Consider the following 24,256-nt stretch of genomic DNA (forward strand, 5'->3'; position numbering starts at 1 on the left):
TTTTATTTTAGGGTTTGGATGAAGTTATCCCTTTACAGTTATTATTTTGATTATTTTACATAAAAAATTACTAGATTCCAAAAAAATGTTTTTTAAAAGTTTTTTTAAGACCAGTTCAAACTTGCAAAAATGGTTTTTTTTGCAAAAGAAGTCATTCACGAATATTTTCTAATTGACTTCAATGCTATCAACCCACCGTGGAACAATTGTGTGCGTCATTGCTCAGTCTCCAAATGCTATAGGATTTTCCTTTTGATTCTTCTTTTGAGTACCTTCAATGGATTTTGAAAAGGACAAAAGCAATTGACATTTAAAAAAAAACATAACAAATGGAACAATGTTGTACCGTTATCATTAAAAACTACTCACAAATCAATATACCGTAAACTGGGGTCAATCGGGACACATGGGGCGAATTGGGACAGCAGTTTTTACCATGTTAGAGCACAATATTTTGATTTTTCTGGTTGGTTTCGGTTAGAGCAGACTCAGGCCAACAAAATATGTACATCCATTTCCAAATTTAAAAGCTTTAAGGGCTCTAAAAACTGCTGTCCCTATTCAGACTGTAGTCCCGATTCACCCCAGATTACGGTACGGCCTTTTCAAAACCCATTCCACCCACCTCCGCGAGCGTAAATCTGAACCAGGTGTACCCGCAAAAGGCCATTTTCGATTTACTTCATTCCCGGTCCTTCTTCGCCATTTAATTCCTCAAAAACACCGGCGGTCCCCGTCTGCGTGGAAAACTCTTGTAACTCTCGAGCTGTGTGTGTGAGAAATTCCATTCAACTTTCCACTCACCAGCGGTAGAGCTTTTCTCGTTTTTCGTTTACACTTTGTATCCTTTTCGCGTGCGTAACAGAGAGAGTGTGCGAGAGGGAGATAGAGAGAGACTACCACTAAAATGTGCGTGATTTGTATAAATAGAATCGTGTTTGGCACTTTTCGATTGTTTCACTTTTATTCCGTTTTCGGCCTTCATTTTGTCGTCGTGAATACATTGTAATAATCTTGGCTCAGGTTCTGACTTTAGTTTTGTCGGTCATCGACTTCTTCATTGTCGTCTTATTTAGATTTTCTCTTCAAACAACCAACTTGAAATACGAAAGAAAGGAAAAGCAGAAACATTAAATCGGTACAACAAAGGAAAATTTGTTGTGCGCCCGTGTTTGTGTGTGGGTGTTTGACGAAGAAAATCGTCATCCGTCATCGGTGAAAACGAAAAAAAAAAAACAAGAAAAAGCTGTAATCAACCGGCTGATCAAACAGAGAACCACGAGCAAAGGGACAAAAAGCGCAGAAAAGGTAAGCACGATAAATATAGATTATTGATGTGTGTATGTGTGTGAGAGAAAGAGAGAGTGTGGGTGGTAGATCCTTCGTCATGATTAGGGTTAGTGAAATTTCACGATTTCGCGGACAGCGTGAAATCCGCGAAATTCGGCTTTTTCCGCGAAATCCCGTGAAATTTTATGTTTGTGTGAAAATGGAACGATTTTTCTCAAAATAATTTATCAAACTCAAAAAGAAATTAAAATTATCTTATGAACTAGGTACTATAGAATTAAGCGAGTGAATACCCTGGTTGAATTACTAATATAGGTAGGGTTAGTGATTTTTGACGATTTCGTGGACGGCGTGAAATTCATGAAATTTATCAATTGTCTCAAATCATTTTTTTTAATAACAACTTAATATATATTTCATCCTAAAAGACTATTTAATTGAATTTTATTATTTTTCAATTAAAAAGCTTGAATATATGTATATGTATGTCAAGTTGATATGAACCATTTGAAGAAATGTTCAGAGTTTTGAATTTTTTTAGAATCCAACTAAATTAAGTCATATTTTCATTCGCTGTACTAAAATTTTCACTGCTATTTCATTTGAAAGGTATAGTTTTGATAGAAATTAAAAGAAAATTAATTCAATTTTTTTCATTTCTTATTTAGAATAAAAATTTCAATTTTGTAAAAAAAATATATTATTTTTGCAAATTGATTTTAAATTTAGTTTTTGAAAAGTGAGCTAAAACCCTTAAAAAATATGTTTAATGGGCTTAACGTCGCAGAAAATTCAATTTAATTTACTCATTCTTGCTTTGATATGAAATTCAATAAAATGTAAAATGATATAACAGAAAACATTTGAGCTTTATTAGTCGAATATTATAAGAGCAGTTCAGTAAATGAGAATACACGTGCCCTATATTTTGTTTCAAAATATATATAGAGCCCATCCATAAACCAAGAGGTTTTTTTTTGTGTCGCATTCAAATTTAGTGAAGATTTTTTTTAGTTTATTGAAAAATAATATATAATGAAGCATAAAAAGTAGTTTCTGTGATTTAAACAAAGGATTTTCAGAGTTATTTTAACATTTTTCAAGTTCCGCGAAATTTGCGTGAAATTTGGTGTTTTGAAATTGAGGTACCCGTGAAATTTGCAATTTTTGGGCGTGAAAAATCACTAAGCCTAGTCATGATGTAATATATGCTAGGTTTTGGGGGTGATTTTTCATGTGAACAGCTGTCTTGAAGCTTCGTTTTTATCTTGTTACACCTTTCTTTAGGTTTTTTTTCAATTTGTCACTCTTCAAAATAATCTGTATGGAGTGGATTTGATTGGCGAATGGATTTTTGAGAAAATTTGATAAGAGACTTTGAATCGACGAAAAAAGAGATCGACGTCATGTTTAATTTTGAAGCTCAATATGTTCGTGTAGGGTTTTTATAAATGGTATTTTATTCAAACTTGAGTAGAGTTGAGTTGTGAATTTTTTGCCCAGATAAATCTGGGAAAGGACAGATTTTTAAAGTGTCAGCCAGAATAAAGGTTTATGCCAGATTTCAATAGATTTAACATTTTGTGCCAATTTCGAACATCTTTTTGATCAAAATCAACAAGTTTGAGAAAACCCGAAAAAAATAGTAAAAAACATTTGAATTTTCATTTAAAAGCAAACTATTTGAGGTTTAATAATCAATTAAACCATCCACATTTTACAAGCTTTTGAATTAATTGATATCCCCTCCTCTTCCCTATAATAAAATTCTTCCTATAATAAAATTGCAGTTTTCTAAGTATCGGCCAAACTGCACTTGATTTTCAAATGTCAATTTCACTGAAAATATCCTATCTCGGTGGAGTCGCTGGTAGGCAGTTGGACCAATCCAAACAATCCAATAACAATCCAAAGGTCATCATTTCGAATCCCGTGATGGATGAACCTAAGGTGTAAAAAGAGGTTTGCAATTGCCTCAACAATCAAGCCTTCGAACACCTAGTTTCGAGTAGGAATCTCGTAATCGAGAACGCCAAGGCAATGCTGTAGAGCGAATAATTTGATTTATTTTTGTCAACATTTCTGCCCATGTGACTCAAAAGACGCATTTTTTGCTCTCCTGAAACATAAAAAAAATGGAAAAATTATAACTTTAGGATTTTTTAAAATCAACTTTTAATCATAAAAAGTAAATTCAATCCTTTTATGAATTTTACATTTTTTCTGAAAGTTCCTATTTAATACATACAACTTTGCATCAAACACCAAATCGATTAGAAAATGTCTTCCTGAGATACAGATTTTTGAATATTTGCATGGGTAGCTGCCGAAATTGCATGGAGACTTGTAAAGGCAAAACTATGACGCAAAGTAGCAATATTTTTTCCCAATCATCAGTTTTAAAAGGTATGTTAAATGACAAACTAATCAAACCACAATTTCCATTGTTTTGGAATTTATATACATGCGAAGTTACAACAATCTATTGAATTTGTAACATTAACGACTTTCAATGCAAAATACACAAACACTCTGCACATGATAATTTCATTTCACACTAAACATTGACTCTCAACCATCGAGCCAACACGCCATCGCGCGATGTTAATTAATTAACCATTTATTATGGATAAACCGGCTAACTTTATGAGTTCATCCGTAATTCGTTCAACACTGCTGGTGAGCTGATTCGCATCGCACGTTTTTGCCCGATACAAAAACGCCCCGACGGTTCCACTTCCTGACCCTCCCCGAAAACCAAACCAAACCGAGCAGAATCATCTGCTTCCTCTTATTTTGAATAAATAATCGATATCTTTCCGCTAAAATATGCTCCGGTCGCTCGGGTCGGTCGCAGAGTATCCAACTGTTGGTTCTTGCTATGAGTAGAGGGGAGTTTGAGGGAGTATCGGAAAAAAACAACCCACCCATCCCATGCCATTTTCCCACACGTACTGTCTGTCTGTTTGTGGTAAATTTTGCACAAAACCACAGCCACCGGCAGAGAGTGATATCACTCGTTTTTTTTGTTCGAAGCAAGTCCGAGCAAGACTTGCTTGCAAATTGGAATTCACGAAGAAAAAATAAAACGGTTCCTGTTATTGTTGGTTATGAATTTATTTTTTCAAATTTTTCCGACACCTCGTCCATTTTTTTGTCGTTTTTTTCTTTCAAGTCATAAAGTGTAGTTTTTCACGCGCCGAGTCTTGCGGTGGTGGGGCTTCCAGACTGTCTCGAAATGTGTGGAATTAATGTGTGATTCAGTCTCATAAACAATTTATCTTTTTGTTTGCTTCGCCGCGCTGGGAAAACTCTTTGCGTACATGCCGTAGGGGAGAGGTTCGGTTTGGGGATTTGTTTACATTTGGTTTTTGAGCTGAAATAAGAGAAGATAATTTGCTTATCGAAAAAAAACTGTTCATGGCATAAATTGGTGTAGAAGAAAAAGTTGCTAGACAAAACAAATTATTAGCAATGATGTCACAGCTTGTACTCTGCAGCACGAGTTTAACATCTGTTCGATAAGGTGTTTTTAACTAGGATAAAATATATCCTATATTATGTTTAACAAGCAATATTGAAATATTTGACGATTTTAGTATCTGCTAAGGATGCTGAAGAGAATTTTTAAGTAGGATTTGATTATAATATTTATTTTTTATTTTTAAATAATTTTTTAATTTGAACGACTAGTATTAATCACAATATAAATATATCAAAAGGCATGATTTTGAGTAATAATTCTAACTTAAATTGACTCTGATTGGTAATAAAGTGTTGATATTGAAGGGACCGTAGAGAGCGGGAGGTATCAAATCTAGAATAAATTTTCAAAACAACCTATTAGTCATGGGTTTCTTACGCAAAAAAGCAAAGCAATTCACATTAACGACCCCCGGGTCTTTTGTGGTCTCTTTTGCAAGTTTCTGCTCATTTCTAGACGTCGGAAGGTTATGTGTCACTCAAAACGCTAATGGACCGAGATTTACTGCCCCATCCGATAGAAGGGGGTTTTCTATGCAGACCTTTTGAAAATTTAATCTAGAAATTATAGAACGAAAAATAAAAGCATGCCTCTTGAAGGGACTGAAAAAAATATTGACAGCTGGAGCAATATCGATATCGAGAAGATTGGCAGCCAGACGTTGACTGTATTAAGAGACAAGCAAACCAAAATTTTAAAAGGTAAACTTCCTTCAATGCTCCGCTTTGTTCAAACAAATTTCTAAGTAAGCCTTGATCGATCGTAAAGGAATATCGAGGATAGAAATGCATCGAATTATGTAGAATGAAGGGATTAAACCATCGAAAAATAGAAAAATATTCAGATAGCGAAAATCGAAAACAAAGAGTTGACTCTACAGTAGGGTGCCCAGAATATGTTTTTTCAAAACCTCGCTCCACAAGCTGAATATCGTTCCTTGACCTATTTTAGGACTCTGGGCCAAATATGAGCAAAATCGGTCAACATTTACCCATTGATACTCGGAGGTGAAGTTTGTATAGGAAAAATCGAAAAATGTATGAAAAACTCGACTTTTTTACTGTTTGGTCTGAAAGATGCGCTACTTTAATCCAAAAGTGAGATTCTCATTGGAAATTTAATGCTCTTTAAATCACGAATCCGATGTCCGTTTTTTGATATCTCGTGACGCCCTTCAATTTTTGAACATGCGAAAAAAAGGTGTTTTTCAATAATTTGCAGCCTGAAACGGTAATGAGATAGAAATTTGGTGCCAAATGAACTTTTATGTAAAATTAGACGCCCGATTTGATGGCGTACTCAGAATTCCGAAAAGCCGTTTTTTTCATCGAAAAAGACACTAAAAATGTTTTAAAAACTCTGCCATTTTCCGTTACTCAACAGTAAAACATTTTGGAACATGTCATTTTATGGGAAATTTAATGTACTTTTCGAATCTACATTGACCCGGAAGGGTCATTTTTTCATTTAGAACAAAATTTTTCATTTTAATATTTCGTGTTTTTTCTAACTTTGCAGGGTTATTTTTTAGAGTGTAACAATGTTCTGCAAAGTTGTAGAGCAGACAATTACAAAAAATTTGATTTATAAACATAAGGGGTTTGATGATAAACATCACGAGTTATCGCAATTTTACGAAAAAAAGTTTTTCAACAAAGTTCACGCAAATCGAAGAGGGGTCGGGGCAACTTTTCTTGATTTCGTTTGAGTTGGCAGAGAATCACCCTAATATATCATCGAAACGCTATTAAAAATTCAAACAAAATTAGAACTTAATAATTTTGCTACACTATTGATTTTTTTTTTTATATTCTGAGAACTCTCACAATCCAGATCCTCAATTTTCCTCAATATTTTTCAGAGGACCAAAAAGGCATCTTTTGAACCACAGCAAAGAATGATTTTTTGAAGAAATGGTGTTTAAAAAAATAACAAATGTAATGCAATAAAAATGAGCGTGATTGAATTAAGGTGAAACGGGAAGGCAGCGCCATATTGAGGGAAACTTCGTATTATAGAGCAGTGCTCTATTGAGCAACCTGCAATCAAGGAATCTGTCGAGCTCGAAAAAAATGGTTTCAGTTTAAGAGGAGTTTTATAAAAAAAAAATTGAAGACGCTAAATTGGTCGATAGCGAGCAAACTTTCGAGTTTAGAAATTGATTTAATTCGAACATAATTTATTCCAAGAACTATTTTCCGATTGAAAAAGCAGATACATTTTCTTTCAAATTCGTCTAGGAATATTTGAAGATTGATGATGAATTAGTCATCGAACATAAAAGATTTCTTTGGTCTTATAAAAATTACTGTAAAGTGCATTTTTTCATGTTACACGATTCAGATTCAGGTAAATTAATAAATTTAAGGATTTGGCTTACCCTTCGAGATTCACTTAGCATTCATGTTCTAGTGAACGAATATATATTTTTTAAATCTATTTTTTTTAAAGAATTATTTTCTTAAGGGCTTATTCGGTCGTAGGTTAGTTGCTAAAGAGGAGAAAATCAACTCGCGACAAAATTTTGAGGCTAGGAATTTTGACAGGTATGATTTTCATAAAGTATTTGCCTCCTTTTCTCTCCCACAGAAACCTGGGAACAAAGTAGCTGTTAAACTAGACCAACATGTTAAAGTCATTCACAAAATGAACTTTGAGTGATTTGAGTTCATTCCTGACGTCACGATTTTGTCCTCTATTCAAAGGTGTGTCCCTGAATATATTAGGAAAAAAAACATAAGTTGAAAAGTTTTAATTTTTTGATAAGATATTAAAAAAGATAGAACGCAAAGGGGGCTCTTTAAATTGATAGTTATATTTGTGCATAAAAATTTTCATGATACGCCGTTATTTTTTTAGAATGGATTAGAAAATTTATTCATTAAAATCAAAAGTATTTTTCAACAAATCATTTGCAATTTTTCATTTGATACTAAATCATCGACCATACAAATATAAACTACAATCTAGTGATTAAAATTTCAATATCAGGTGTTATGAATGTTCTTTGTTCTTCCTCGCATTGTTAACATTTATTACATTAATCAATTTAAATACATGAAACTTCCATTCATCGTTCATTCGCTGAAAATGTAGCACAATGAATAAATTCACGCCGGAAGCCACAAACACACATACACTCCAACCACCAAACATCCACAGCATCGCTGCAACCGAAGCTTCACGGAAGCTCGGAGGTATAGAGGAAAAGCACATAAACTTTCCTCCATACACACACACACACCCCATAACTCAGCCACGGTGAATGCGTTCTCGCTGGGTGCACAAAAACAGTCTGGACGCCAGAAAGAAAAAAAAAAGTAGGTGAAAACTTTTCACCGTGTTTTTGCGACTTTTGGAAAACAATTTGCACCGTCAACCTCCGGAAGCTCGCGTGAAATTTGAACCCAAAATGTTTAAAGTTGTGAATTTCTGATGCGAACCGTAAAAAATGACTCTATTCAACACGTTCATATAATTTCATCACGACCATCATGTGACACGTCGTTAACGTGGCGGACCAAACTACAAACCAACAGCAAAACAGGAAGTGAGACATCACCCAGCTGTGGGACCACTTCCGGCGTGTCCGGCTAGAGCTGAAAACAAACAAAAACAATGCAGAAAAAAAAAACCGAAACTACAATTATTTTGCACATTAGCGAAAGCTGCTTCTCGGCGGGGTTTCTGGGAAGAGAGAGGAAACTTTTCTTTTTCCACGCCGATGATCTTAAGCTTGGAGCTTCATTTTTTCTTGCTTTCTGAGGTTAACCACGTTAAGGTTAAGTGGGAAGAGGGCGAAAGAAGAAAAACAAACTTTCCACCGGAGAGAACAGGTTTTCCCCATTTCCGGACATTTCAACGTGTGTTTTTTGTTTTGGCCAACCCCCTCGCTATTGTGTGACCAGACGGAGCTCGTTAGAGTGATAAGTTTTTACATTATAAAAGTTGCTTTCCTTTTTGTTGTTGTTGTTTTTTGCTCTTTCACTTCAGTGTATTTCCGCATGTGAAAGCCGGAAGATGTGTTGACCGGAATACTTTTGGTTTGTTAGTTTTTTTCCGCCGAGTTTTCCACCTTTTTGCATCGCGAAATTGAAATGTCAGCTTAGGGAGTTGTTGTTTGGAAGATTTGGAGCGTTGCAATTAAGTGCGGAAAGTTGCAAAGCGACATTCAATATTGTAAGATTAAAAATGTGATGTTGGAAAGGTTTTTGACAGCGCAGTCTTCAAAAAATAATGATGAAACTAATGAATGATTCTTTATTAAAACATAAAGAAAAATTACCACGCTTTTCACTGAAAATAATGCAAACGATATAGCACAGCAGTTTAGTTTTTGAAATCATTTTAAATGATTTCAAAATATTGAATAATAAGATTACCATCAAATTGTGTGAATGTAAATTTAAGTGTTTCAAGAACGAACATGTTTTTTAAATAGTCGACAAATTTTGATATTTTTTTTTCATTTTTTTAATACTAGCCTAACTCAGCTAGAATCACCTTAATGGAGAAAAAAATACGGCTGAAACTCCCAAACCAATTTTTGCCTACAAGCCACATATGGGTAATCGAAAGAGCATACCAAATGTTAATAGTTAGTACGAAGAGTGGTAAATGTTTTTTTTTCAGCGTGAGACTAACATTTATTCATTGAGGCTCTGAAGAAATTCTAGAAACAAGCCTAGTATTTGAAAATGTTGAAAACAAGTTTTTTTTTTTCATTTGAAATGCAAGCAAATTTAAAAATAGTTCAATTTAGTTTATTGAAAATCGATCTTATCGGTTCACACTTTATCGAAAATAAAATTTTAAAGTCATGTTCAAATGAAAATTTGATTTTGATAATTTTTCAATAATCATCATTTTTTTCTAAAATCATAGATCCATTACCTGAACTTGCACTATCCTCCGTCATCGCGTATTTATGGAATTCAAATTTTAATGATAAAAAGTTTAAAAAATACTACTTTCTGAACAGTCCATAACCATAACAACTTTGCTGAAGACACCAAAACAATCCCTATTCACATGCCCATTTTGTATGAGCAGCCCACATAACTGAATAGAAACTTGCATGGAAAACCTAATAATGCAATGTGGCTTCTTTTGACAGGGGGAATGCATGTACATTAGGGTGATTGTTTCATGCAAAACAAAAAATGTAAAAAAAGTTGAGAATTACTCTAGAACAATTGTCAACACCAGGGTTGTTAAAATATCAAAATATCAGCTCTCAGCAACTACAATTATCCCGCCTGAATATTCATGCCTCCAATACAACTACTCTTCTCTCCTTATTGAAACTCTCAGCGCCGAACATAGCCGAACACGTTTTTGTGTTTACAAACTCGCGATTGACATTTTTCTTTTCTCTCTTATTCCCGCTTGCACGCACGATCATCAAACCCTCACAGCGTTTAACCATAAAAACCGGCACAAAACCAATTTCTGCAAGCGCAGTGGTGAGAGCGCATAGTCGAGGAAAAGGGGAGGAGTGATAGAGAGAGAATGACATCGCTGGGAATCACGAGACACAAGAAGAGATCTCACAAGCTATAGTGACGGCCACTATACTCTCGGATGTTGTTGGTGCAGAGATAATCAATTGATAGCTTTTCTATCACTCATTTGCAACACTGGTCAACACATAAAAAATTGTCCGGAGAATAAATATGTTTTAGTAAGTAAAACATATCAAAAAATTTGAAAATATAAAATTACGTATTTTGGGAATTCAACTTTTATTCACCTTTATTCAATATGGGACTTTTTCCGAGTATCTTTTTTACAGAATAGTCCTAATATTAACCTACAACTTTGCCGAAGACACCAAATTGATCAGAAAATTCCTCTTCAAGGTACAGAATTTCATACATTTACATACCCATTTTGTATGACCAGCAGAAACTAAAGATGCAAAATGATTCCTTTTGACATGGATAAAGTTTCATCCAAAGCAAAAGATACAAAGTAAAGTCGATTTGCGAAATCGTAGAGTACCACCTTTATAATTTTGAACATTTTTCATAATTATGATCCACTGTACATAAGAAATTTTACAAAAAAATAAGAGAAAAACGTGAAATTTCTCCTAATTTGTAATTTTTATTTTTGGTATTGCATTTATGTGAAGGGTATTTGGGGTGTTGTTTTTATTATCAGCATATCATTAATATAAATCAAGAAATAGCATCAATATATGGCTTAGACATAATTGCAGCTAGTTTTTTTTTCATTTCAAATATTATAGTCCTATGGATTTTTCAATTGTTTCCTATCATTAAAAATGAAATTAAACAGATGAAATTAATATTGACATTAATTATTTGTTAAATTGGTTAACATTGATTGCACAATTTTGCTTAATTAAAAAATCATCATGGATGACCAAACATGATTTTTCTATCACAAAAATAATTATTAAATTTTGTTTTGGGTTTTGTAGTTTCGCCTCATCTGTTTTTTTTTGGCAATTTACCTAAAATCTCCTTCATTTAAATAACTTTTGGTATTACAAATTATGAGCGGTGAATATAAAATCAACCCAACTGACCGAAATAAAAATCGTGATTAAGATATTAATTCATAATAATAACTTAAATAGTTATTTTTAGCCTCAAGCACGATTATTTGAAAAAAAAGTTCTCTAGGTCAAAAATATGAACAAAAAACTGTTTAAAGTACTTCTCCCTCGTGCAGACATGCACAGGCATTTGCATTTTCGCAGTCGCAAGGCCCAAAATGGGCCTCTCACATGCACAGACAACTTTCGCAAACCAGAACCTCCAAAGCTAGGTACTCTCGCACACTTCAGAATAACTCAATTTCAAACTTGTTACGCCAATTAGCAGCATGCAGTACCTACGTGCCACGTGCCTTCAGACCCACTTTTGGCGTCAAGTGTGCGAGGATGGGCTGTTCCGTTCCCTACCAAACTCCGGTATGTAAAATCGCAGGGACGATTAATTTGCATACCAATCTCGTGTGAATTTCGGTACGGCCCGTGTGGAACACATGTCAAACTCAACCTTGGATTGGCGGTTGAATGGGATTTCCCGGGAAATTTCCATTTTTCATTTGGAGGTTAAATAAATCAATCTCATGAACAAGGGGACGCCAACTAATCGGCACCTTCGAGCGATGACAACGATTCGAATTACGTGACTCAAGAACTCACTCAAGTTGATCCAATCGTTGCTTCCGCTCTTAGTTTAAGCAAGACAAATGATGCTCGAGAACAATAACATCGGCTTTGGATTGTTGACCATCGCGATACGAGTAAAGCTTGAGGAAAAATGAGCTTCTTCATCGTCGTGCTCGGATCAAAAGTGATAGATTTATCATCAATCTTGGCATCTAGGATGTTGTCGAAAGGGGTTTGCCCCGTATCTTGGCGAACATCTTGCTGACGCGAACTTCCCCTCAGAGTTGAGAGTGATAGATTTGAAGGAAGATTGGGCTGGGCTGAATGGTGCCAAACGGGAGGACAACGTCGGGCAAAAGTTGAACTGCAAATTGGATGCTTTATTGGGTTTGTGTGATGGGTTTGACATGGTCGGTAATGGGGTTTGATTTATTACCATTTTATTCCGGGTGAAATATGAATCCGAACTTTTATTAACAATTAATCAAGGAAAATGCGGCAAGATACATTGTGATTGATTGCAAAAACATATTTTGCCGTCTTCACTGAGGAAAGGCTGTGAAAATTTAATTATTACTAAAAATACTGAAATAATGTTAAGACAAAATATAAATTGAGAATTAGTATGACCATAATTAGAAGCAAATATGATTGTTTTTCAAATCTTTTGTGTAAAAATTTTACTTTTTAAATTCAAACGATATTGCCAATAATAGGAATATTTTCTTAACAAAAACTCAACTCAATAAAAATCCTCTCAAATCATGAACCGGCAAAAAAAAAACTTTCGCAACTTTTCCAGAGTGTCATTCCGCTGCTTCTGCTGTATTTCAACAGCAAATTTTTATTTTCCCTCGCAATTCAACACAATTTTCACGCCAGCACGCGTCACGGTGTCACGTCAAGCCAATAAAAAATCCATTATCGCCACGCGTCACTTTGGCCGAAAACTTCACGTCGAGTTATTGCGATGGAGTGATTGTTTTTTTTTGTTTTGCCTTGGTCACACATTCCACACAATATCATTTGTTGCTGGTGTTGTCTTTCGGAAGCGTGACAATTACGAAATTGCTTTTTTCTCTTAAAATTGAGGCACCAAAAATCGAATATTTCGACTTTTAAAATTAGCTTTTCTAAGCAAAATCACTTTGGAATTATTCATGAATCTCAATTTGAAAATTTCCCAAAACGAAAAAACCTGCCAAATCCTTCCATCGCTCAAATCAACATGTTTTTCCTTCCATTATTCAATTCGCATGTTGCGCCTCTCCGGCTGCGAAATTATTCATGCAAAGTAATGGTTAGAACAATATTTGCCAAACTTATTTCGGGCCCGGGGAGGTTGAGTTCATGGGTTGGCCACCTACCACCTGATCCGACCAAACATAAATTTTGGAAGGGGTTGAGAAAATGGAACGGCACACATCAGAATTAACATCGATTTGACTGCCCGAGTGCCCGAGTAGGTAACGATTGTCGAATGGTAACACAGTTTGTAATCATTAAAAAATATGTTTAGTCATTAAATTTCGCAAAAAAACAATTACTTTAAATAAAAATTATATGGAAAATATTAACAAACAATGTTATGTTATGGAATGTAAGCGATTTTTTTAATCAAAATCAACAAATTATGTTTTTATTAGAAAACAATATGAATTGTTTTTGTAAACCTGAAAAGCAACTTTTTGAGCTGTTTTTGATAAGGTAAATAACGTGTCAGAATTACGTTTTTTGCAAGACCATAAAAAATATGTCCCAATGTCAAATAACAAAACTTGTTTTTATTGAGATTTATCATTCTAATCGGCTCACCGAATAATTTTAGATCAAAGTGAACCCAAAATCCATTCTCGAAGCATTCATACACGATGCCCTTGACGGTTTTCGGGGCTTGGAGCGCACAATAATGTGCGTAAAAGTGGGTATGTTTGATGGACGAGTCAATGGAAAAAAAAATCATTTTATTTATTGAGGCGAAGCAGCAAATTTTACGGCATAACGCACCCAATTGGGTGCGCGGTGTTTAACCAACTCAACACAAACCAACCATGGGGTTGGGAAATAAACAACAACATTTTGTTTGAGGTTATGTCGCCGCGAATCGTGCGTATTATGGGCTGGGTTGTTGATTTGGAACTTTTGATTACCCGGCGCCCGCAATGTTTGTGGCCAAAAGGAGGCGCCAATCTTGATCTTGTATGCCGTCGAATCGATTCTAATGGTGAAGGTCTCGAATTATGACCAGCGACCTGGGTGGGAAAATAAAGATTGATGGTCGTTTTTTCGTGAAATAATTTTATTTGAAAATATGCCAGGGAATAGCTGTGGCACAGCTGTTGTAAAGTTTGACTGATAAACAATTTGGAAATCTAAAAAAAAACAAACAAAATCATAGCCAAACAACCCCTTTCGATTGCTTTCGACAACAATTCCAATTACACTCGTAGAAGGAAACCCCTCCAGGACATGTTTCTGAAACTATTACCAGTTTGAAGGATCCTCTTGAGCCAAACCCACTCGACGATGACCACGTTCATTTGCTGAGGCTGCCGGTCCAACATTTAACTCTGAGCGCCACACCGGTTACCGACATCCATCCACCGTGTTCACCGGTGGTGGTGGGAAGGTGGGGGTGAGACGCACAGATTGGTTACAGTTTCATTTCAAGTTCGGAAAATGTGTGTAGAACACGTCAAACCCTCACCCCCCCCCCTCCCAATGCTGAGGTAAAAACGAACGAGAGGGTCTCAACGAGCTGGAAAATTGCAATGTGGGACAAAGAAAATTCAAATTTGGCTAAATTTTAATTATAAGAATTCAATAGATCAAATTATTTTTTATGCGAGTCTGAAAAAAGTGCTTTTTTCCACAGCTTGGAGATTACACTGAAATAAAAAAAGTCCCGAATTCCCAAATTCTAGGAATTTTGCCTTCTAAGGAAAAGAGCCAATATTCCTAGAATATAAAAATTTATATTACAAGCCTAGGTTTCAACATTTGGATGCAAAAAGTGTTTTAAAATGCATTTTACACGCGTCCAGTTGCTTTCCAATCATTAGTTTTCAACATATCGATGTATAGACGTAATTTTTTTTTCACGAAAAAAAAAACTTATCGTGGGACTGTACATTGGTAATTTTTTTTAATGATTTTTTTTCAGTTTTTCGTAAAAATATTTTATTTACCCCCTGATTAGAAAGGCCGACATAAACTTTGAAAAATATTTGCAACGGCCTTAATATATTTTTAAATTGTTTTAAATTATCAAAAACGACAACTTTAACACTGCAAGGGTTAATCATATTTGAAAGTGTTGCCATTTTTTCGAGAAAATAATAGGCCAATAACAAATTTAACTTCATTTTCAGATTCAAATTAAAAGTAAATATTTTGCTAAAATTTTGATAAAATGCACTATTTCCAAGATAAATCCTCAAGTTTAATCTTTAATATTGTTTTTATTAGAACAAAAATATTCACGAAGCTTGTTTTTTTGTTACCAAATTATGCATCTTTACATGACACAAACAAAAAAATAGTCCATTATACATTTTTTTGACATTTAGGCCATTGCAAATATTTTTCAAAGTTTATGTCACTCACCCCACCCCCCCTTCAAAATCGGTCCGAAAAATCTGAGGGGAAAAACAAATTTCTCAAAAAGCTTCAAAATTTCAAAGGAAATATATGTCTAAAAAACTGAAAACAATAAGAAATGCATTTTCCTGCATTTAAAATCATATTTAGCATGTCTGAGATCGATAAATTTTTTTTTATTTTTCTGAAAATCCAATGTACAGCACTGCAAAAAGTTTTTTTTCGGCGAAAAAAAAATGGAAATTTAATTTTCATTGTGAGGAGAGTACTATGTCTACACAGCAAAAAAGAGTTGTATTTTGGAAGGTTGAATATTACCTTTTTTTTAAAAAATAACATAACAAATGTGTAAAAATGAGAACCTGATGAAAATTCACCAGAAACTGATGAAGTGGACCGATTTCCGTTGTAATCTCACACTTTTTTTTGACACAAAACCTGTCACCATTCCCTGCTGAATATTACCATATTTTTTTCCGTGTGGGGATATTGTTTGTTTTAGAGAGTAATTCCAAAATTGACTCAGTTTTTATAAATTTTTGAAAAAAATAATATCAAGAATGTGCACAGAAATTGATTTGCAAATTTGGTTATATTTGATTGTTTGTATTAAACACTTTTTGAAGAAAATTGTTCAAATGTAAGATTTTTAGAGTAAATTGTCTCGTCTCACGAATAATTCCTGAAAAAATGCATGCAATTTATAGATTTAAAACCTGCTGGGACCTTTTGACTAAGAAGTCAAAGAAAAAAGACGACGAGTTTGTTTTTTTCTTATTTGTTTCTCTTTTCAAAAAGACCCACGGATTATACGAATTTTCTGAGATTGATTCCCTGAAATTTAAAAAAACTCTAAAACTGTCACCTTGGATTTCGATATTTTATATTTTTAACAGTTTTCCAAACATCGAATTCGGTATTTAAAAACAACCGTGATTGTTCTATACCTTGCTATCTATCGGAAGGCATGGCATGTCAGAGTCTAATACCTCCTTTAATTAGTTTATTGAAATCATTATTGAAGGTAGAAATTCAACAATCGATTGATATCTCTGGCTTTTATCTCCGTGTTCAAATACACGCAATCCAACAATTTAAATATAACAATAACTGAGTCGGTGAAATTTTTACCCAATTTTCCCCACTTTTATTCCAATGTGCTCAGAAATAGAACACTCACCAGCAGAGCTTTCCGGTGGGTGGTTGTGGGTGGACTTTTGCGTCCGGATCAAAATAGCCCAGTTTCAGAGAACAAGACAGGTCATCACGTGTGTACGGTATGTGTGTAGTCGTCGTCGTCGTCTGCCGGTGACACTCTGCAATGTTGGAAGTTGTGGAGAGTCCCTGAAAAGCATGCTTCTCGAGGAAGGTATCACGTTCTAGTTTTCACTTTATTACGCCCCTCTTCCCAGCGACCACAGACAGATAGTTACCGGGAAGGACCCAGATCTGACTTGGATGGTTTAGCTTTTGTGGTTTTCGTTCGGGGCAATCAATTTCAACGAAATTCTGGACCAAAAAAGTGCGATTCTCGTTTGGAGGAAAAGTGGTTTTCATTTTCAGGAAAAATCTTCAATTTTCCAAACTGCAAACCGGAAAACGTCTTTTGAAACTCCCTGCCATTCTATTTGGCTCTGTAAATCACAACCCGGATGACAGCTCGTTTACTCAGAAGGAGTTCCAGCAAATAGTCTAGCTCACACAAACAAGCTCACACAAATACACATGTTAGTTTAGCCTTGCTTCGTTTCGCTGCCACTAGGCGCACACTGCCACTAGACATGAGAGTAATAAACTACCCTTTTCAACACCTGCCAGCTTCGGGTTGCGTGTAGGTGAAGTAATCTTGTGATATCTTCACGCGTTGGTGATTTCCACCTGGAGAAACGAAGACGGTCAAAACAAACAAATAAACCATTTTGCCTTGGAATTGAAATGTTTTGGCTGGATGGTCAATGTCATAGCAGGAATATTCGTCGCTCCCCCCTGCTGGAGGTGCGAAGGAATTTAATTAGAATTTTTTCACGCATTATTCAGTTTTCTTTTTTTGGCATCGACGACACGGTCTGTAGTGGATGTTGGGGAAACTAATCAGAATTCTGATGCCACCTGAGGAGTGGTTTATGCTATACGAAAGAGAGAGTGCGTGAATTGTTGTCGTGCTGGGTTGTAACTGGAGTGGAATTAGTATAATTTGGAGGCAATATTTGTTTTATTAAATTCTGTTTGGCTTTAAATGAGCTCGGTAAAGAGTGGCTGAACCCTAGAAAAAAAATTATGATTATTTTTTATGTTGTGCCAATTGAACAGCGAATATTATTTGTTATAATTTGTTTTAATTGACATCTTCAGTTTATGGTTCAATTAATTTTCGGTAAAAATTCTTGATATGACAAGAGCTTCCCACAAAATCAATTCCCCAAAGTACCATTTGTCACACCCTCCACCAAATTCCTTTCAGAGATAGTCAGAGGACACTTTCCACCATAAATTCGCTCACATAATTTCATTCACAACGAAGACAACCCCCATTCACACTCACGCTCGCCCAAAGAACTAATCCTGTGCTCCGGAATTCACACCCCCTCTCCCTCGCCCTCCCACCCAGAGTCCAACAAAAACAATCGCATAAATTCGCTCTAAATGGGCCGTGTTCGTCCTTAAATTATCTTGATTATTACGCTCGTTAGCGTTAGCGCCCAGTCAGTGTGCATTTCTGTGTGCAGCTGAATTCGCTGGATTTGCCCAACTGCCAACTGCTCTGGATGTGGTCCATAAATTCCGACGCTGTCGTTACATTGGGCTAAATGCGATCCATGCCAAAGCGCTTGGTGGGATGCTGTGTGAAAGAGGCTGACTCGATGGAAATAAGCATCCCGTCTGGATGGTACTGTGGGGTGGAATGGGCATTTTAAGCTGAATTTTCCGACCTATTTATAATTCTGAAAAGGTCCACTTTCCCGTAATGCAATGGCACTCCATTAAACGAATGTGTTTTGGCCTGCCCTAAATTGCACCCTCAACAGTAAATGTGATTAGAGAGGTTTGTCTATCTAATGCCAGGAACCACTGAATTATGGTTTCCAATTTCATTTTCTGAAAGGTACTGGAATTACGTTAGTTATCCACTGGACGAGCCTGCCACCATAGAGCGAGCATGATTGCCAGATGAGGATCAAAACTCAGCACGATTTCGATTGTGTGATGCCTTCATGTGGTTGATGATGCTTGGAACCGAAATAATGATGGCTTCTGATAAGTCATGATATGAACGGATGTGAACTGGTCCCGGGGGAAATTTGAAGGTGCAATCACATTTGAATTTTATAAGGTCTCTGTTATCTACGTTCTGGAAAAGGGCAGTTTAGGAAGGTGTGACTTTTGAACAATTCTTGTGTGTCGGGTGATTCGTTGAAATCAGATTTGTGCGCATTGTAATACAAAAATATGAATATCTACGCAACCTATGAACAAGTACCATAAACCTACTTTGAAAACAATGTGTTTCATCCTTCATAATTAACATGTTTATAAAATTTATGCGGAATTCGGATAAGAAAAATTAATATTTTGGTGTACAACTTTCAACTATTTGTTTGATTATTCTATCAGAAAACTGTAAATGTAGTTTCACATTTTTGTGCCTTTTCTTCAAAGAACATGTTTCGGATCACTAAAAATTGAGTTGCACAGTTGTTTTAAACAACATATTGTTTTCGCAAAAAAAAACAAATCCTTAATGTTTTTTTCAACAATTTTTCAAACCCATTTAGTTAAACTACTCTTGTTTATTATTTAATTCACAAAACAAAGCGTCATAGAAATCAATCTAAAATTATATTTTTTTTCAATTAATAAAAACGAATAAGAAGTCTAAAAATCTTTTGAACCTGAAGGTAAAAAACATATTTTTTCAAAAAATCAAAGGTTTACGCTCTTTGTTCACATGTGTCTTTTAGCTTTGCTGCAAAAATTCTATAATTAAAAATCTTTTTAAATCGTGCAAATAAAGAATTCTTTTTTACGAAACTTAATTTAACATTTTATTATCTGACCTTTTCTATTCTTTTAGTTTACTGTTTATCATTTTGGAAAGCGAACATTTAAAAAAAATCGCATTCCTTTTTGTACCACTGTAAAAAAAATAATAAAAAAAATAACATCCACTTTTTAGATGAGAAATAACTCTCCAAAAAGGCATAAAATTTACTCGGCCTTCTGCGATATCAATGATACTTTGTAGACATGTTATCTTTTTCTCATGAAAGACATTTATGTGTGGACAAAAATACACTTGAGAATAACATTTGAGAAGGGCGCATGCTAAAAAGATTGATTTAATAATTTATTGCTGAATCTCAAAGTCGTAATGATGTGTCAAAAAATTATTGAAATTTGGGGACTATCGAAAAAATATCTCTTGAATTATTTTTTTTAATTTAAGGGTTCAAAAGTAAAAAATTTACCGATATTTATTTGACAATTTTTGGTGGAAATTTAAAATTAAGGATGATTTTGAAAAATAAATCATAGATGAGAACAATATTTTAGAAAATTGGTAAAAGTCTAAATATTAAAAAAAACCCGATTTAATCCCACCTGGGGTGAGATAGAGCCTTTCTTACAAAAAGAAATTAACGGCAGTTGATTTTTTTTTTTCAAAGAAATAGAAAAATAAAAAATGGTCCATTCATAATACAATTCGAAACTCAACCATATTTTTTCATATAACTGAAAAGCGCTGGTTTATGCCCCATTTGCCATGGCCGGTTGTAAGCTGTGCTCGCACACAAGCATTTTCGATTTTTTTAAATCAGAACACATTGTTTTTGAGACAGAGAATTAGCTCACAATTTGCGATGTTCGTAATGTTTTCTGCATATCGCTAAATTGTTCGTATTCTCTGAGTGTTTTTTTGCACTTTTCAAAATATAAAAAATTAACGAGAAAACAAAATAATTCCGTCTTGCTCCAATGCGTTAAAGTGGTTACAAAATGACTGGCAGAAAGTGTTTCAACACCCGAGAATTTGCCGTGTTGTAAACAACGATGTAACGGTAAAGCCGCATAAATGTTCTTGAAAGCTTTGAAACGCCTACTGTAATTCACTAAACTGTCATTTAGGCGTTAGGCAAAATTGTGAGCTTTCAATAAGCAAGCCAGAAAACTATGTAGTATGCATTTAGGCGTTTTTGGGATTGGGAAGCATACAACGACTGAGCGCTTGGTGGGACTTCACTACGACAAACGCAAACGTACCGAATAAACCACCTTGGTGCGCTGGTACGATGAACAAAAATACTAATACACAAAAAGGCTAGTACCGAAGCTAGAAAACCAAACCCGCGATGAGCGTTGTCACTGGCACATGGGAAGCTTGGACGCTTCCCAGAAATTCGTTCGCTCAGAGTTCGATCAGAGAATGAGCAAAACAAAAAAGAAAGGCAAAAGAATGAGCATGAGGCTTCAGAACAGATAGCTGCTTGCGTCTAGTTTGCGTTCACTGAAGCTAAGCATAGAAAATAATGATAGGCGATGTGTGATGAACGAGCAATCGATAAAGCAACTTGCACTAAAAGGGGGTAATCTAGTATCAAAACTCTATACGCGCCAGCATCACGCGCCAGCATTACTCGCGTCTGCATGTGAAGCTCAACTTGACAACTTGTCGACGAAGCGACGAAAATCGATCGTCCATGATTTTTTGCAGATTTTTGGAATAAATATTTCTCGAGAAATGATTTGGGAACGAAGCTTGATTTGGCGTCGGAGCCAAAAGCAAACCCTATACCTTTCTTAAGTAAGAAAGGCAAAAATGGAAATTTTCTAAAATCTGAACGGTAAATCCGAATGAGGTCAAATTTATTTCAGAACATCGGGTATGGTCTAGATTATGATGTGGAGAAAAACAATTAGATAAAATGCCAAAGGAATAGTTTTGGCATTTGGTGAAAATTGGCTTTTACCTTTTTTAGGGGTTTTTCCCCCTCACAGTGAATTAGTCCACAAGTTGTAAATCAAGAACCACATTACCGACATGGATGAAAATTTGGGAGGATGAAGGGCTGGAAAAATGCAATTTTTTAGATAAATAAACGATTTCAATACTTCAATTTTCGACCGAATTTTCATTTGAAAACCGCCTGATTTGGTGAAAACACAGTCCGAGTCCCCATAAAAAATGGATAAATTCAAATTTGGTATGGAACTGGTTCAGGTTCAGCACATCCCCTTTCAAATGCGCCCAAGAGAGCTTAAATCCATAATGTGGGCTCTGAGAAACCCCCTACCACAAAATTGAGCACTTTTTTACCACACACGGACGTCACGCGTGCTCTACAGTAAATTAAGCGCCAAAATTCGGATATTGGAGGTAGACCAATTCTGACATTGTCAATCGATCGGGCGTCAAAAATCGATCGTCCATAATTTTTTGCAGATTTTTGGAATGAATATTTCTCGAGAAATGATTTGGGAACGAAGCTTGATTTGGCGTCGGAGCCAAAAGCAAACCCTATACCTTTCTTTAGTAAGAAAGGCAAAAATGGAAATTTTCTAAAATCTGAACGGTAAATCCGAATGAGGTCAAATTTGTTTCAGAACATCGAGTATGGTCTAGATTATGATGTGGAGAAAAAAATTTAGATAAAATGCCAAAGGAATAGTTTTGGCATTTGGTGAAAATTGGCTTTTACCTTTTTTAGGGGTTTTTCCCCCTCACAGTGAATTAGTCCACAAGTTGTAAATCAAGAACCACATTACCGACATGGATGAAAATTTGGGAGGATGTAGGGCTGGAAAAATGCAATTTTTTGGATAAATAAACGATTTCAATACTTCAATTTTCGACCGAATTTTCATTTGAAAACCGCCTGATTTGGTGAAAACACAGTCCGAGTCCCCATAAAAAATGGATAAATTCAAATTTGGTATGGAACTGGTTCAGGTTCAGCACATCCCCTTTCAAATGCGCCCAAGAGAGCTTAAATCCATAATGTGGGCTCTGAGAAACCCCCTACCACAAAATTGAGCACTTTTTTACCACACACGGACGTCACGCGTGCTCTACAGTAAATTAAGCGCCAAAATTCGGATATTGGAGGTAGACCAATTCTGACATTGTCAATCGATCGGGCGTCAAAAATCGATCGTCCATAATTTTTTGCAGATTTTTGGAATGAATATTTCTCGAGAAATGATTTGGGAACGAAGCTTGATTTGGCGTCGGAGCCAAAAGCAAACCCTATACCTTTCTTTAGTAAGAAAGGCAAAAATGGAAATTTTCTAAAATCTGAACGGTAAATCCGAATGAGGTCAAATTTGTTTCAGAACATCGAGTATGGTCTAGATTATGATGTGGAGAAAAAAATTTAGATAAAATGCCAAAGGAATAGTTTTGGCATTTGGTGAAAATTGGCTTTTACCTTTTTTAGGGGTTTTTCCCCCTCACAGTGAATTAGTCCACAAGTTGTAAATCAAGAACCACATTACCGACATGGATGAAAATTTGGGAGGATGTAGGGCTGGAAAAATGCAATTTTTTGGATAAATAAACGATTTCAATACTTCAATTTTCGACCGAATTTTCATTTGAAAACCGCCTGATTTGGTGAAAACACAGTCCGAGTCCCCATAAAAAATGGATAAATTCAAATTTGGTATGGAACTGGTTCAGGTTCAGCACATCCCCTTTCAAATGCGCCCAAGAGAGCTTAAATCCATAATGTGGGCTCTGAGAAACCCCCTACCACAAAATTGAGCACTTTTTTACCACACACGGACGTCACGCGTGCTCTACAGTAAATTAAGCGCCAAAATTCGGATATTGGAGGTAGACCAATTCTGACATTGTCAATCGATCGGGCGTCAAAAATCGATCGTCCATAATTTTTTGCAGATTTTTGGAATGAATATTTCTCGAGAAATGATTTGGGAACGAAGCTTGATTTGGCGTCGGAGCCAAAAGCAAACCCTATACCTTTCTTTAGTAAGAAAGGCAAAAATGGAAATTTTCTAAAATCTGAACGGTAAATCCGAATGAGGTCAAATTTGTTTCAGAACATCGAGTATGGTCTAGATTATGATGTGGAGAAAAAAATTTAGATAAAATGCCAAAGGAATAGTTTTGGCATTTGGTGAAAATTGGCTTTTACCTTTTTTAGGGGTTTTTCCCCCTCACAGTGAATTAGTCCACAAGTTGTAAATCAAGAACCACATTACCGACATGGATGAAAATTTGGGAGGATGTAGGGCTGGAAAAATGCAATTTTTTGGATAAATAAACGATTTCAATACTTCAATTTTCGACCGAATTTTCATTTGAAAACCGCCTGATTTGGTGAAAACACAGTCCGAGTCCCCATAAAAAATGGATAAATTCAAATTTGGTATGGAACTGGTTCAGGTTCAGCACATCCCCTTTCAAATGCGCCCAAGAGAGCTTAAATCCATAATGTGGGCTCTGAGAAACCCCCTACCACAAAATTGAGCACTTTTTTACCACACACGGACGTCACGCGTGCTCTACAGTAAATTAAGTGCCAAAATTCGGATATTGGAGGTAGACCAATTCTGACATTGTCAATCGATCGGGCGTCAAAAATCGATCGTCCATGATTTTTTGCAGATTTTTGGAATAAATATTTCTCGAGAAATGATTTGGGAACGAAGCTTGATTTGGCGTCGGAGCCAAAAGCAAACCCTATACCTTTCTTAAGTAAGAAAGGCAAAAATGG

At 35.5% G+C, this 24,256-nt stretch overlaps 1 protein-coding gene across 3 annotated transcripts in view; it reads left to right on the plus strand.

Moving 5' to 3' along the window:
• Window positions 1–24,256, plus strand: part of LOC120432574 (calbindin-32) — a 166,910-nt gene that overhangs the window by 3,062 nt on the left and 139,592 nt on the right. For 2 of the 3 annotated variants that reach the window (XM_052708053.1, XM_052708055.1), the window contains exon 2: window positions 1,077–1,308. The gene's annotated coding sequence lies outside the window, so the exon portion shown is untranslated. Of the gene's footprint in view, window positions 1–1,023; window positions 1,309–24,256 lie in introns of all 3 variants that reach the window. The other variant, XM_052708054.1, reaches the window with a different exon arrangement.

The sequence above is a fragment of the Culex pipiens genome, chromosome 2, assembly GCF_016801865.2.
Source record: "Culex pipiens pallens isolate TS chromosome 2, TS_CPP_V2, whole genome shotgun sequence".
In the NCBI taxonomy this organism is placed as follows: Eukaryota; Metazoa; Arthropoda; class Insecta; order Diptera; family Culicidae; genus Culex; species Culex pipiens.